The following is a 13,514-nucleotide window of genomic DNA, read 5'->3' as shown; positions in this document are numbered from 1 at the left end:
GTTTGTGTTCCCATGAAAATCTTAATTTCCTTCTTTCAAGCCCAGGCGTAATGCTGAAGGTGCAGCTGCAGTAACAGCAAGCTCACCCATGGGGTCTGACGTCAGTGTTCCATGCTAGCATTTCAGGAAGGATGGGAAATGTATGAGAGAAAGACTGGGCATAAGAATATTTGTTAACCTTAAGAGTTTATTGTGGGGATTAGAGGAAAATTTGTATGTGAAAAACTGTTTCAAATTGTTTTTAATGTACTGGTATTTTATTTGAACACTTTTATAACTGCATGTCTAAACTTTTACCAAGTCTGATGACCTGAGGTTAGTTCCTGGAACTCACATGAGGGAAGGAGAGAACTCCTGTAAGCTGTTTTCTGACTTACACAGACATGCAGACATACACACAGACACACACCACTGTGGCATGCAAACACATGTGTGCATACATTAAATAGATGTCATTTTAAAAACCAAGCGAGGCCAGTTGTACTAATGCACACAGGTAGAATATGCTGAAGAGGCAGAGGCAGGAAAATCAGAAGCAAGCTGAGGGCACAGGAGAAAGAACATATAGTTATTGAGAAGAAAAAGACATACCAAGCAAGGGTTCAGGTTTAGGGGACTGGATGAGAGGTGAAGCCGTTCAAGCAGAGTAAAGTATACTGTGCAGAATACACCACTGAGAAGACCATAACTCTTATCAGTGAGCATGGAAATCACTGGATCTCTAAGATGCTCAGATCTCATCCTGATTGGTCTTCTCTGATCTGATTGTAAAAGATAACAAATGCTTGCCGGGTAGTTAGAATTTGAGGAAAAGGAGGGATCTATCTCTGTCTCCTTCTTAATTGTCAGCGACCTTCTCTAGAGTTCATACTTAATCTGGAATTGCTTCCCTCGTTGTTCTCTGAGATCCGTGCTGACACACCGACACCCACAGGACAGCAGTCACTGCCTGAATGTGGTTTTCTTGGGAAGCTTTGACTCACAAGCTCTGCCTAGATCTTGCTGTTCTGACCCTTTCAGTAGCAACAGTGCAAGTTACTATATATACTGGTTTAGAGTGGCCTAGAAGAAAATTTATTGTTGTTTGGTTCATGGATCCCTTAATTTCCTGAGTGCCTATTTCTGAACTTTACTTCTCTTTCAACTAGTTCTTTTCCAACATTGATTCTCAGCTTGTGGGCCACGGGAGTTGTCTAAGATTACTGAAAAACACAGATATTTGCATTATGATTCATAACAGCAGCAAAATTACGGTTATAAAATAAGCAATGAAAATAATTTTATAGTTGGGGGTCACCACAGCATGAGGAACTGTATTAAAAGGGGTTACAGCTTCAGGGACATTGAGAACTGCTGTCCTACCATTTCAAGTAGTTCTTGGCTCCCTAAATGCAGTAAAACAGGCACTGTTCTCAGGTGGGGACTAGGCATCCAAAACTTATGAGCTCATAAGACAAAAAAATTCAATGTCCCCATCCTCCTGTTTTCATGCGAATATCGCCAGTAATTAAATCAGGAAAAGAAAAATGTAGCAAAAATGTATCAGCCAAATGGTTTCAAGATTTCAAAAGAAGCTGTAAATATGGTCCCTTTAAAAGACCGGCCTCTAGCTGGAGTAAGAAAAAGGGTAACAGTTGTTCTGATGGAGCAGTTTTTAAATCCTTGTCAGTGATTTAAAGAGAGATAGCTGGTGTATGTTAAGGAAGCTGGCAAGATTTTTAAATAGTTCGGACGCTACACATCTTTTTTTTTTTTTTTTTTTTCTCTCTCTCTTAAAGCAATGTACTCAGAAGTGCTGGCAAGATTTTACTTGAATGTAACAGTGCTTATGTGAGGAAGTTATTTTGAATTACCCTAGTATAAATATGTATGACTTTATTTGTATTGAAAATTCCCTTTGCAAGTGAGTGAATAGGATCTGTTACATCTCTGTTACTTGGAAAATGATTTAGTATTTTCGTTTTAGCAATAAAGCATCAGACCCAGAATTCAAAAACAATGTCAGAATTCTGCGCAAGCCCACAGGTGATTCCTCACCTACATTAACACCTATCAACTTTAACATCTAGAACGAACAGTATAAACTTTCTGAAGCCTACGATATTCACACGTGGAAACCCTCACCAGTTGGTCCAGACTTGACTCACCAAACTCTGTCCTAGGCACTCAGCACACGGCAACAGTATTAAAGTGTTGTTCTTCACACCACATTTCAGGTGATATTTTGCTTGCTCCAGGCCATTTTTAGTAACACCGTGGAAATGTCAAATGTTTGGGTCATATAATTCAAGATCTAAGCCTACAGGTCTACAGACAAGACCAGCATTGAAAGCTAAGTGTTTCCTTTAAATAGAAAGGATGGAAAACAAGGTAAGGTGAAGTGACAAGTATGCCTGACTCAGAAGATAAACAAGAAAGAGAGTGTATTCAAGATAGTCCTTTAAACAGAACTCAAGCTGGACCCACCTCCACCCCCAATTCCCCAGCCCCTACCCCAGCCCCACCCCATCACACCTTTGAGCATCAAGTTGCCTTAGCTCTGCATGATAGTCCTGTGACCTTTGGCTGATGGAGGCTGTCATTTTACTTGACAGATGAAAACAAAGTAGAAAAAAGTTGCCTATCTTCTGTTTTGTTTTTTCAGTCCTGGTGTAGAATCAGAAATGGGATGATCATATCCTAAATTACTACGCCACCCTTGTCCCCCTAAGCAAACTTTACCTTTTCTCTAGTCAGTTCTACTCTCTAAGAGTTTTTTTGTTTTGTTTTGTTTTGTTTTTTTTTTTTTTTCCTTTTCCGGAAAAACACCTGTTAATTTTAGTGTATTCAATTAAAAGTGCTGTAGGGAGAATGAGTGTGTGTATTCAGTTCCACCTCTGTTCCATTTCTTCAGGCTGCCTAGTAACGGAGACACACAAGAAAGACTAACCGAGTATGTGCTAAACTTTGCAAGCCCAGAGCTTGGTCCAAAGGGAAATGATCAAGTCTAAGAATGCACAGTCCCTGCCCATGCCTTCTCCTCTACCCATTCTTACTTCAGAGTGTAATTGGAGTAGGTTATTAGTTTATGTCTCTACAAAGCTTCTGAAGGAATGAAGTGTACTCCACTATTTGTATCTAACAGGCAACTGGGGTCGACACAGCCATTGAAGATCACCTTCCCTTGCCAACTAGACTACAACTTGGAGATCCTAACTTGAAACAAGCTTCAACTTTTCCAAGTGAAAGGTATTCGCTTGAAAGCATGGCACAGCATGGCATTGCTTTGACCCAAATTCAAGATCCATTGTGCTTTCAAATGGTATTTATTAGTGAATTTCCCACAACCCGCACACTCACCTCAACTATGCAAGAATCCTCCCCAGTAGAAGCAAAACTTCAAGATGATCATCTTACAGAGTGGCTACAGCAGAGCCCTTGTGGCCAAGTTTTCCACACAGCCTTAAATGCACACTGATGGTAGGTGACAAGACAGTCAGGGCTGCGATAATTTCCCTACACTGAAATCCCAACCTCTGAGCACACAAATGAGGAAAGTTTTAAAGGAATCAAAATTACTATTTCTTTGTTTTAAAAGACTAAATATGTTTTGTGAACTTTCCACTTTGTTCTGTCTCCCTAGTCCCGAAGAGTGGCCCTATCTTTGTGCCAAGAACAAGAGGTAAGCCAGTTTCCCTCAACCCAGAAAAACTGCCCCTTTGCCACAGACGCCTTACTTGTGGTTCTACAGTGGGCCAGGAAAAAACTAATCGGAATGGCTTTTTTTTTTTTTTTTTTTTTTTTTTTTTTTTTTTTTTTTTGCATGTGTAGCAAAGTTAGTTTCAGAGAAAGGAGCCTGGTTTTCACTGTAGCAGCAGCACAGCAACAATATGTTCCCTGTGTCCACAGCCAGGCCTCCCTTGACACCCTTCTTTCTAGGGCACAGGGTAGAAAAGTCATATACACAGTAGATCATGCCAGGGCCCGCTGACACAACCAGACTCCAAATATGCAGCAGGAGAAAGTAGCAAAAACTGTTAAAAAACTGTTATGCACGTGGTCTCACTTTTTTTTTTTTTTTGAAAGCAGATTTTTCAGCTCTCAACCTGGAGAAAAAGACAATGCAGGCCAGCTTTCTCCCATCTAGTCTGTCCCTCGGCCTCTCCCAATTCCATCCAGCTGTAGAAATTTTGCCAAAAGACCCTCTTTTTGCCTTGACCTGGCTGGCACTCTTTGACCAGTGAACACTGTTTGGAAGGGTGCTTCCCCTGAGGGTGGAGTACACATGAAGAATTAGCTACAAACGTGCTCCTTACCATGCAAGTGGAAATGTGAAATACAGAACCAGATGCTATTTGTTTTCATTTTGAAAGGTATTATTTTGTGGTACTAGGGATTGAACTCACGACTTCATGCATGTTGAATGAGAGCCGTACATAACCTTGACCCACATCACCAACTCCCTTTTACTTTTGATTTTGCAATGGGATCTCACTAAGTTGCCCAGGCAGGCCTTAAACGAGCGGTCCTCCTGCCTCAGCCTTCTGAAGGCTGAAACTATAGGCCTGAGCCAGCAGGCATGGCTTACAAATAGTTTTCTACCACCGCTGCTGTTAGTATCACAGTGTTCATAATCATGAGCACCCCACTCTTTTGATTATGAATTTAAAAATCCTATAAGCCGATTATGCTTTGACATTATTGTCAGTAAACATTAATCTTTTAGGATACAAGAACCAATTAAATAATTCCTAATAAAATCAGTAAAACAAATAAAAATAATGAAGTCATTCAAAAAAAAAAAAAAAGAAAGAAAATCAAGTAAGCATCACCTAAAAGTGAGGCTCACCCTGATTTTACATAATTTAACCCTACATTGTCCAGGTTACCCACAGATAGTATTCATCAGCATGGCCACCTAATGTAACATTTCATAGGTTGTCATAATCTTCTGCCACAATCAGCTAGAATCGACATATTCTTTATTCATTTCTAAACTGATGTTCAAGGGGTTAAACAGTATCTACTCGAGACAAGATTAATTCTCACAAGGCAAGGAATTAAATCTAGTCTATGTAATTTCAAAACACATATATTTGAAACTAGGCTATGTGCCCTAGTTAGGGTTACTATTGCTGTCATGAAACACCACGACCAAGCGACTTGGGGGATGAAAGGGTTTATTTGGCTTACACTTCACATCACTGTTCTTCATGGAAGGCAATCAGAATTGGAATTCGGATTGGACAGGAATCTGGAGGCAGGAGCTGATGCAGAGACCATGGACAGGTGCTGCTTTCTTGGTCTACTCAGCATAACTGATCAGCCTCCTTCCGTATAGAATCCAGGACCACCAGCCCACCAAAGATGGCACTGCCCATAATGGACTCTCCCACACCGATCACTAAGAAAATGCCTGACAATCAGATCTCAGGGAGGCATCCTTGCAATTAAAGTTCTTTCCTTTCAGATAACTGTAGCCAGCACACTGTACTATTACCAAGGATAACTAAAATAAGCTACTGAAGAATACACTACAACAATGTTCAAGTACCACTCAAGCATGCTAAGGGAAGTCACAGAAAGAATCAAAGCTATTCTGTGATATGTGGGGGATGATGTCTCTGTCATCAATCAGTGTAATACATAAGCTCGGTGCTTAGGCCCGGATAGCAGTCCCCTGAAAGGGGATTGCTCTAAGCTCTCCCACCTGACAAAGAGAGCTGGGTCAGAAAACACACTCTGAAAGCCTGAGGCTCCAAAGTCAGAGAAAGTATTCAAGAACTTGAACTGTAACTGAAAAGAAAAAGTGAGCATCCGTGTTGATCTAGAAGGGAAAGTAAAGCACGAAACCCAAGGGCCAAGTACAGTGTCCAGGAAGACTGGAGGTGAGTTACAATGAGTGTGCAAATGCTGGTTACAGAGGAATCAGAAGGAATCCTTGAAAGACCACATTGGTTGTCCCATGAGTGTAGCTTTGGCTTTGATGGTGGATTTAGCAGACTGAAAGTCCCATGTCCAGCCAGATGCTTAGATTCTGGGTAAGTCACTGATTCTCCCAAGCCCACAGTCTCTTGATAATGTGGTATGTAAGGTTAATTCCTTTGGATCTTCTGCCAGAATTAAATGCTATGTGAGATGATTTAGCCTTGTACCAACTCCAAAGAAACAGCTTTCTTTACACTGCAGATCACCACGGCCTCCGCCAATCCTTAGAATGGTGTAAAATCAGAACCAAATATAGCACAAAGTTTAAAATTATTTTATTACACTGATTTATTAAATTGTGCTATTGCGTTGCTGTTGTGGGTGCACACGCCATGATGCACACGTGATGGTGCACATGTGGAGGTCAGAGGATGACAAGGAGGAGGAGGAGTCAGTTCCCAGCTGCTACCACTGGGTCCTGAGGGTTGAGCCCAGGCTTTCAGGCCTTGGCTCAAGCATCTCATCTGTCTCCAGTCCAACATTTATAATTCTGAACTTTTAGCAAATTATGGAGGGTTAAAGAAGACCTCAGAGGAATATAAAACAAATTAGACAATTTGTAGGTGCAAGCCATTTGTAATCCCTTTAGCAGGTAAAAAACAGAATGGCAAGGGTCACTCCAGACCCCTAAGCCAATTCCACAGGTTCCTTGCAGTATGTTTAACCTTCAAGGAATATAGGATGGATCCTTTAAGAAAAAAAAAAAAAAAACAATTAAAGGGCCCTTTAAGAACTACAAATAATTATAAATGCTCCTACAGGTCTTAAAAGACAGCAAAAAGCCTTCAGTGTTCTGACTAAATATTGAAGGACTTTCCGACCAGCATTGGCATTGATTTTTTCAGCTTTCCATCAAAAAGAAACTCTGACTTGTGGACATTTAAGAGACTAGGAGGATTCATTCTCCAGTTAATAAACTGACTTTCGTCCCCACTGTAGATGCCAGAGCTAATCATAAAGCCCGGGCCCCGGTAACTAAGGGGAATGCTCACCTCAGAAAGCGTGGTCTTAAAGCAAAGCATTGTCTCCAAATTTGTGAGTTTGTCTCCTTTTATTCCGGACTCTTACTTAAGATCGTTTCTGGGCTTTTGCACATTTAACCTTTAAACTCAAAGACAGTATGTGATTACAGAACACAGGAAACTTCACATTCAGACATTTGGGCTAAATTCCTTTTCAAAAGAATCTGATATTTATAACCAAATTAGGACCACATTGAATATAATAAATTAACTGCTGAATTAGCAGAAAGAAAATGCTGCATTTATTTGTACTTTGGTGGCTAGGCATCCTTTGGACAGTCCTAGAAAATCATAAGTAATGATAAATCCTACCATATTCAAAACTACTTGGTACTAGCTTTATCTGGCCTGGATGTTCAATACTGTTTGTCCAAATTTTCACTATAATAAACTACAACACAGCAAAGCTTGATGCATTACTTCAGTTAATTCTGAACAACACCCTCAGGGATAGGTGCCGCTAGTGCGCCCACCGGAGATAAACAAGTTTAGAGTAGATTGCTTGCGATCACAAAAAGAATAATTACATAGACATTCAAACTTCAGCATCATAAAAATAACATGGACAGACTTGCTTAATCATTTTTAAATAACTTCAAGCAGCCTACATATTAATAAGTAAAAAAATGAAAACTTATCTAAATATCAAACTTGAATTGTCTGTCAAATGCCTCCCCATATGTCTGCTTCTGCCATAGTAACTCACCAAGAAGTTCAATGACCACATTTCAGTAAGGATATATGGTGCATAATTAGTGCATGGATCTGAATTTAGGAAGAACAGTTACTTGATTTCACACAGAGATCGTTTTTCTAATTGTACAGCTGCCATGTGTTTCAATGTGCTTGCTACATAAATGGTTTACAAATTGTTAAGAAGTTTTATGGATTTCTAGAAAGAATATAATAGCATAACAAACTTTTACAAGTGCAGAAATTTTACATTTTAAAATATCACTTTATTTCTTTGTCCTGAAAGAATGAATCCTAAAAAAAAAACACATTTAAAAAAAAATCAAGCATTAGATATGCAAATATGTGTTCAGATCAGAGATACCAAAATTATTCAGATGATTAATTATTCATCATAAAATGTCAATTAATAATTATGAAGCTTAAAAGGCATCTTTCTAATGCATCTTTATTTTTCTTGGCCTAAAAAAAAAGGGGGGGGTGTTAATGTACATGTTCAATTGACTTGTAACAAGTTTTAAAAATTCAAGGAAGTAAACAAATGTAAACAAGAGCGAGCTCTGATTTTTAATAGGAGAACTACAAATGCGTTCAACGTGTAGGGAAGAGCAATAATTGTAATCATCACGAAAATAATAAGTATAGCCAACTCGTGACATATGAAGCCTCGTGTTCACTCACCTGCTAGGAAACGGACAGCAACCTGGCCAGGAAAACAAACCACATACCCAAGTTGTGGATCTGCTTAGCAATTAAACAGAACGCAGAACAGGCTGCTTCTCCCTGAATTGATCAGTCCACGTTGGGAGGGGTAGACAGACAGCTTTGGGAGGGTTTTTTTTTTTTTTTTTTTTTTTTTTACACTTTCTAATAATCATGAGAAGAAAAACCAGTTTGTTTCTTGAATTTACCTAACTATAATTTCTAAAGTCTGATAAGCATGATTAAAATAATTTATTTATAAGTATGAACAATTTGCATATTGCCTTAATTATAATGATTCTCCTTGTCAAATACTTTCGTATTTTTCCAGAAAGATTATATCTTTTTTTTTTTAAAAAAAAGAAATCTGTGAGAGCTGATATATAGTCACTGAGATACTCATTTATTTTCATTATTATTTTACTTTTTCCTGACACCTGGCGAACTTGTCTCTCAAGACCCAGGAGTTATTTTAGTCAGGGTGTCCCTGACCTCCTGCTGGTAGATTAATTGCATTTTAAACACTGTTTTGTAAACGAACTGATAAATCTGGACATATAAAGTAGGCACCAAAAATTTTTACAAAGAAGGTAAATTGGGGGGGAGACGAGATTGCAAAAGAAATATAGAAAGAGACGAGAATGTAGAAAATGCAGTTACGACAGAATTGCAAGAAAATCTGGTTAAAGGGCAGGGAGGGCTGAAAGGAGGGCAAGAGGAAAGGGAGGAGGGAGATTTGGGTTTCCAATCCCCAGGCGAGGCTGTTGGCGTCCGCACCCTTAATGCCCAGCCTTCCAAGTTGAGGCGAAAGCCACCTCCTCGGGCCTGCGTCGCATCTAACTTGCTGCAAGTTTTCTGGTGACTCCTCCAGAGCCCCTTTTCTTCCACCACCACCACCACCCCCCTTTTGTGAGACTGACAGTCGCGTGGAGGAGGCTTTTCCAGGCACAGCCTTTCTCATGATAATCAGCCCCCTGCATCACCTCCCGGCCGCCGCGGCTTCCTCGCGGAGCGGGGCTCGCGGACCCGGGGGACCGGAAACAGGGCGGCGGGCGGGGAGCAGGCCGGCGAGCCAGGTCAGCTGACCGGGAGCGGGGCGGGGGTCGCGCGGTGCCAGGGCGGGGTCGGGTGTGTGCAGAGGGGGGATGCGGGTCGCCGATTCCCCCCCCCCCACGTGCTCCGGGACCGACAGAGGGAGCGAAGTTCGCGGGGGTGGGTGGGGGGCTGGGGGGGGGGGAGGAGAGAGCCGGGGATAGGGATCTGCGAGCAGACCTGCTTTGCATCAATAAATTAAGATGCTCATTTGAGTCCTGAAGTTTGCTGGTTCCTGTCAGTAGAGACGTTGGCAAACACCCCAAAGCCGAGATGAAGCCTTTACTTCAAATAAAATAGGAAAATAAAATCCTCAGCTGGCCGCCCCGCTGGGGCCAGGTGACGTGCGAGATTCCACAGCCCCGCGGGCCTCGCAGCGGGGAGGTGAGGGACGGTCGCGGGCTCTCGGGTCCTGTTTTAGTTTTCTTTGAAAGGGCTTCTCTGAGATGCTCCCGATTTTTTTTTTTTTTTTTTAAATAGGCTTTCCCCTCCTATCCTAGGCTCAACTCCGAATGGATTGGATTGCGAGTTTGCACGTGAGAAAACCGTTTGGCTTTGCTCAAACCCCGCGGTGCCCTCACACACCTAATCCAGGGGTCCCGGGTATCAGCCTTTGCTCGCAACTCCAAACGAAGTTAGCCACGTCCTACATAGCAATACAGGATTGAAATAATTCCTTTAGATGAAAGATCAACTCCATTTCTAAACCAGAAAAGAGTCTCTCTCTCTCTCTCTTTTTTTTTATTTTCCCCACATGGTACAAAATAAACACAATTTGCTTTAAAAAAAAAAAAATCATTAGCTGTGGCCAAATTCGAATTCTTTCTTCAGCTTGTGTGTTCAAGGGCAGAAAAGTACCTCTTCGGGCCTCTGGGCCAGCAGGAGGAGTGGGGGTGGGGAGCGGCTGTGAAAGTTAAGAAAATTGACAGACTGAGAGGTGAATGGGGGGACAGGCTCTGGGTCCCGCTGCCGGGAATTGGAAAACAAAAGGGTGTCCTCCTCACCCTGCCGGGGGCCTTGGGGGGGGGGGAGTCCTGAGGGGAGCAGTTGGCTTTATCCAAGGAAACCCTCAAGAATTATTTCCCCCTCCAATGTCGATGTCAATATTATTTCACATTTGCATGTATCTGTTGTTTTAATCCCCTTCGCCTGCGCTAATCTCGAAGTGGATTATTAACGGGAAAACAGTCCAAAAAGGAGCTAGTCCTCCTTCGCTGGACTTGTTTTGCTGCGTGAGGAGCCTCAGAGCCGTCCCTGGTCCCCTCTGGACTTTTCATCCTGCTCTCCTGTATTATGTGGATCCCACGGTCCCCATTGTCCCTGACCTGGCCCTGGAACTGAGGGAGTGTTCCGAACAAATTTAAATTCCAGCTTCCTCTGATCCCACTGCCTCTGCGATGGTGGGAACACTCTCGGTCAGAAGCTTGGGGAGGGGCGTGCCAGGCAAGGGCAGTGGGCAACCTAGCCCCGCACTCAGCCCTCGCGGTCTTTCCTGTACCACCACCCCAAACATCCACCTTCATGTGAACCTAGAAAATTGAAGTTGGTTTTGTTTTGTTTTGATCTTTTTTTTTTCCATACCAATATATGGGAAAACATGTCGAAACTCAGTGCTAACTATTAGGGGGCCGCCTCCTGGCACTGGAAGGATGACTGAGTCTAAGGTAATCAGATAATTAGGTGTTTTTAATTGAAATAGTTAATGGTCTATTTTGTCAGATCTGAAGTAAGAAGATATTTTATATCCATGATAAAGGCAGAGGTTTGTTAGCTATTTATTCGACTTGCCATATAGTCACATTGTACCTTTTCACTGAAGTGTCTGGGCTAAAAAATGTCCAGGGGCTACCTGGGTACCTGCACAAGGGTCTTGCCAGTAGTCATTCCGTAAAAGAGGCTCCGTATTCCTCCAAGGGTGGCTTAACAGCACACTTTGGAAGAAAGCTGGTTTCTGATTTTTTTTTTTTTTTTTTTAAGGAAAGAGGCGGAAGGAAAAAGGATATGAACAGTAGTGATAAATCTTATAGGAGGAAACTTGATAAGTCTTACATATATTTAGTACAGATACAAGATAATGTGAGAAATGTTAAATATGGCACGAATGTGCTTGACCCATGTTGAAATCTTTTTCTTTATCAATAATTTTTCGACTGTAAATCTCTACAACATATAGATCATCTATCTATAGGTACTCTGTCTGGGGTGGGGGCAGTGGAGAAATTAATTTATCCAATCCTTCTCATTGTAAATGCTCAAATTAGGAAAGAGGAGAGTGTGTAACCAACTGTGAAAATCCGCTTTCTTGCACCCTAGAATGAAATCTAGCTGTGGTCATGCTGGGTGGCTATTACCCTCCCCCCACCACCACCACTGAAAAATAAACATGCAAAATACAAAGCCCTGTAGCTCTGGGAGTGTGGATGTGGCAGCCCCTGTGGTGGCTTTCCCCTCCTGAGTGCAATCGCCAGTGACTCTTGTATTCAAAGTCTTGCTGTAGGCACATATTCAAAGCACAGTTCAAAGCAGTTTATCTTAATATGAGTAAAAGTCTAGTGTTGGATCAGGGTATTATTTGTTTCAGGTTCCTTCAGACTGAAAACAGGGGACTATGACATATTTGACAGTATTACAGCAGAAAAACTGATAAGAGACAGCTGTTTGGCCTCTTCAAACCTCCACCTTTTCCTTTACACGGGAATCTACACACTGTGGGACTGGGTGTTTATCTGTGCTCTCAGGTTCTTAAATACTTTCACTATTTAAAATAATTGGGGAGGGGGGTCTCCTAGTATTTTAAGAAATTAAGCCTTAACTGTTGAGGCAAAACAGTTTCTTCCTTTTCCTATGAATACAGAGCATCCTCAAATCTGGCTGTCTTTATTTACTTCTATATTAGTTCCAATTATGTGCAGTGTAAACCAGCTTTTTGATTAACAAAACAGCAGAGCATTGGTTAAGAACACTTAAACTTCAAAAAAATTCCCCTGGGAAGTGGGCTCTGAATTGGTTAATAATGTGCAGTCCTTGCTAAATTGCTGACTTCCAGATGTGGAAAATATCTTTCTTGTTTAGGACCTATGTAACCTGATTGGATTACGACAGAAGCGTCACGTTGGAAGCTTTTGAGTGATTATTTAATTAACCATACAGTAGAAAGCTGTATTCTCCAGGAAATCCCTTCCATATTTGCATAACCAATCCCTTCAGAGCAAAGGTGGAGTCTTTTCTTTTTAATTTTACTTTAATTGCAATATCAAAAAATGTGCAGTTCAAAACTTAGACCCCACACAGTTTAATGTCACCCTCTTCTTTCATTCCTCCTAAGCTCCTCTGGCCTTTCTCCTTCTTCCTCCTGTCCCCGACCCCTCACTTTGTAGTGTGGTCTGCATGAGATGTAGAGAGATCCAGAGATTGGCCAACATAGTGCAGCTCTATGTTAATCTAGAGACCCTTTATTAAAATGCCAAAGTACTTTTAATATAGGGTTCCAATCCAGAAATCTTCTCTCTCTCTCTCTCTCTCTCTCTCTCTCTCTCTCTCTCTCTCTCTCTCTCTCTCTCTCTCATAAACACACACACACACACAAGATGCAGTGCACAAGAAGCATTTTTCTACCCTAGCTCTGGCATCTTTAAAAAAAAAAAAAAACGTAGTAAGAGAAAGAACAAGCATTTAGTTCCAAAAAAAAAAAAAAAAAAAACGGTGCTTGAGGTATCCATACAACTTGATGTGCACCTCAAGCCTAGTCACCAGAAATATCTGTATAAGAAAAGAGATCTGCATGGAAGACCCGAGATCTTTCCCTTTAACTTTCGCCCCTCGGAGTTCTCCAGTTCTGTGAATGGTGTGCACCGTTTTCCGCCCAGTACTCTGCAGGATTTAGTGATGAGGATAATGATGCCAAAGGCTTGACGGGGGGGGGGGGGGGGGGGGGGCGCGGGGGGGCGTGGAGAAGGGAGGGAGGGAGGGAGAGAGGAAGGGAGGGAGGTGGAATTTCATTTCTTCCACTAAAGCGTTTGCGGAGACTTCAAGGTATAA

The 13,514-nt window shown here is 41.7% G+C and overlaps 1 long non-coding RNA gene across 3 annotated transcripts in view; it reads right to left on the bottom strand.

The window, feature by feature from the left end:
- Positions 1-9,177, bottom strand: part of LOC143441301 (uncharacterized) — a 46,005-nt gene extending 36,828 nt beyond the window's left edge. For all 3 annotated transcript variants that reach the window (XR_013108575.1, XR_013108576.1, XR_013108577.1), the window contains exon 1: positions 6,960-9,177. This is a non-coding gene — a long non-coding RNA (uncharacterized LOC143441301). The remainder of the gene's footprint in view (positions 1-6,959) is intronic.
- Between the last annotated feature and the right edge of the window lie 4,337 nt (positions 9,178-13,514).

This window comes from Arvicanthis niloticus, chromosome 2 (genome assembly GCF_011762505.2).
Source record: "Arvicanthis niloticus isolate mArvNil1 chromosome 2, mArvNil1.pat.X, whole genome shotgun sequence".
Lineage (NCBI taxonomy): Eukaryota > Metazoa > Chordata > Mammalia > Rodentia > Muridae > Arvicanthis > Arvicanthis niloticus.
This window is presented reverse-complemented; position numbering and strand designations above follow the sequence as displayed.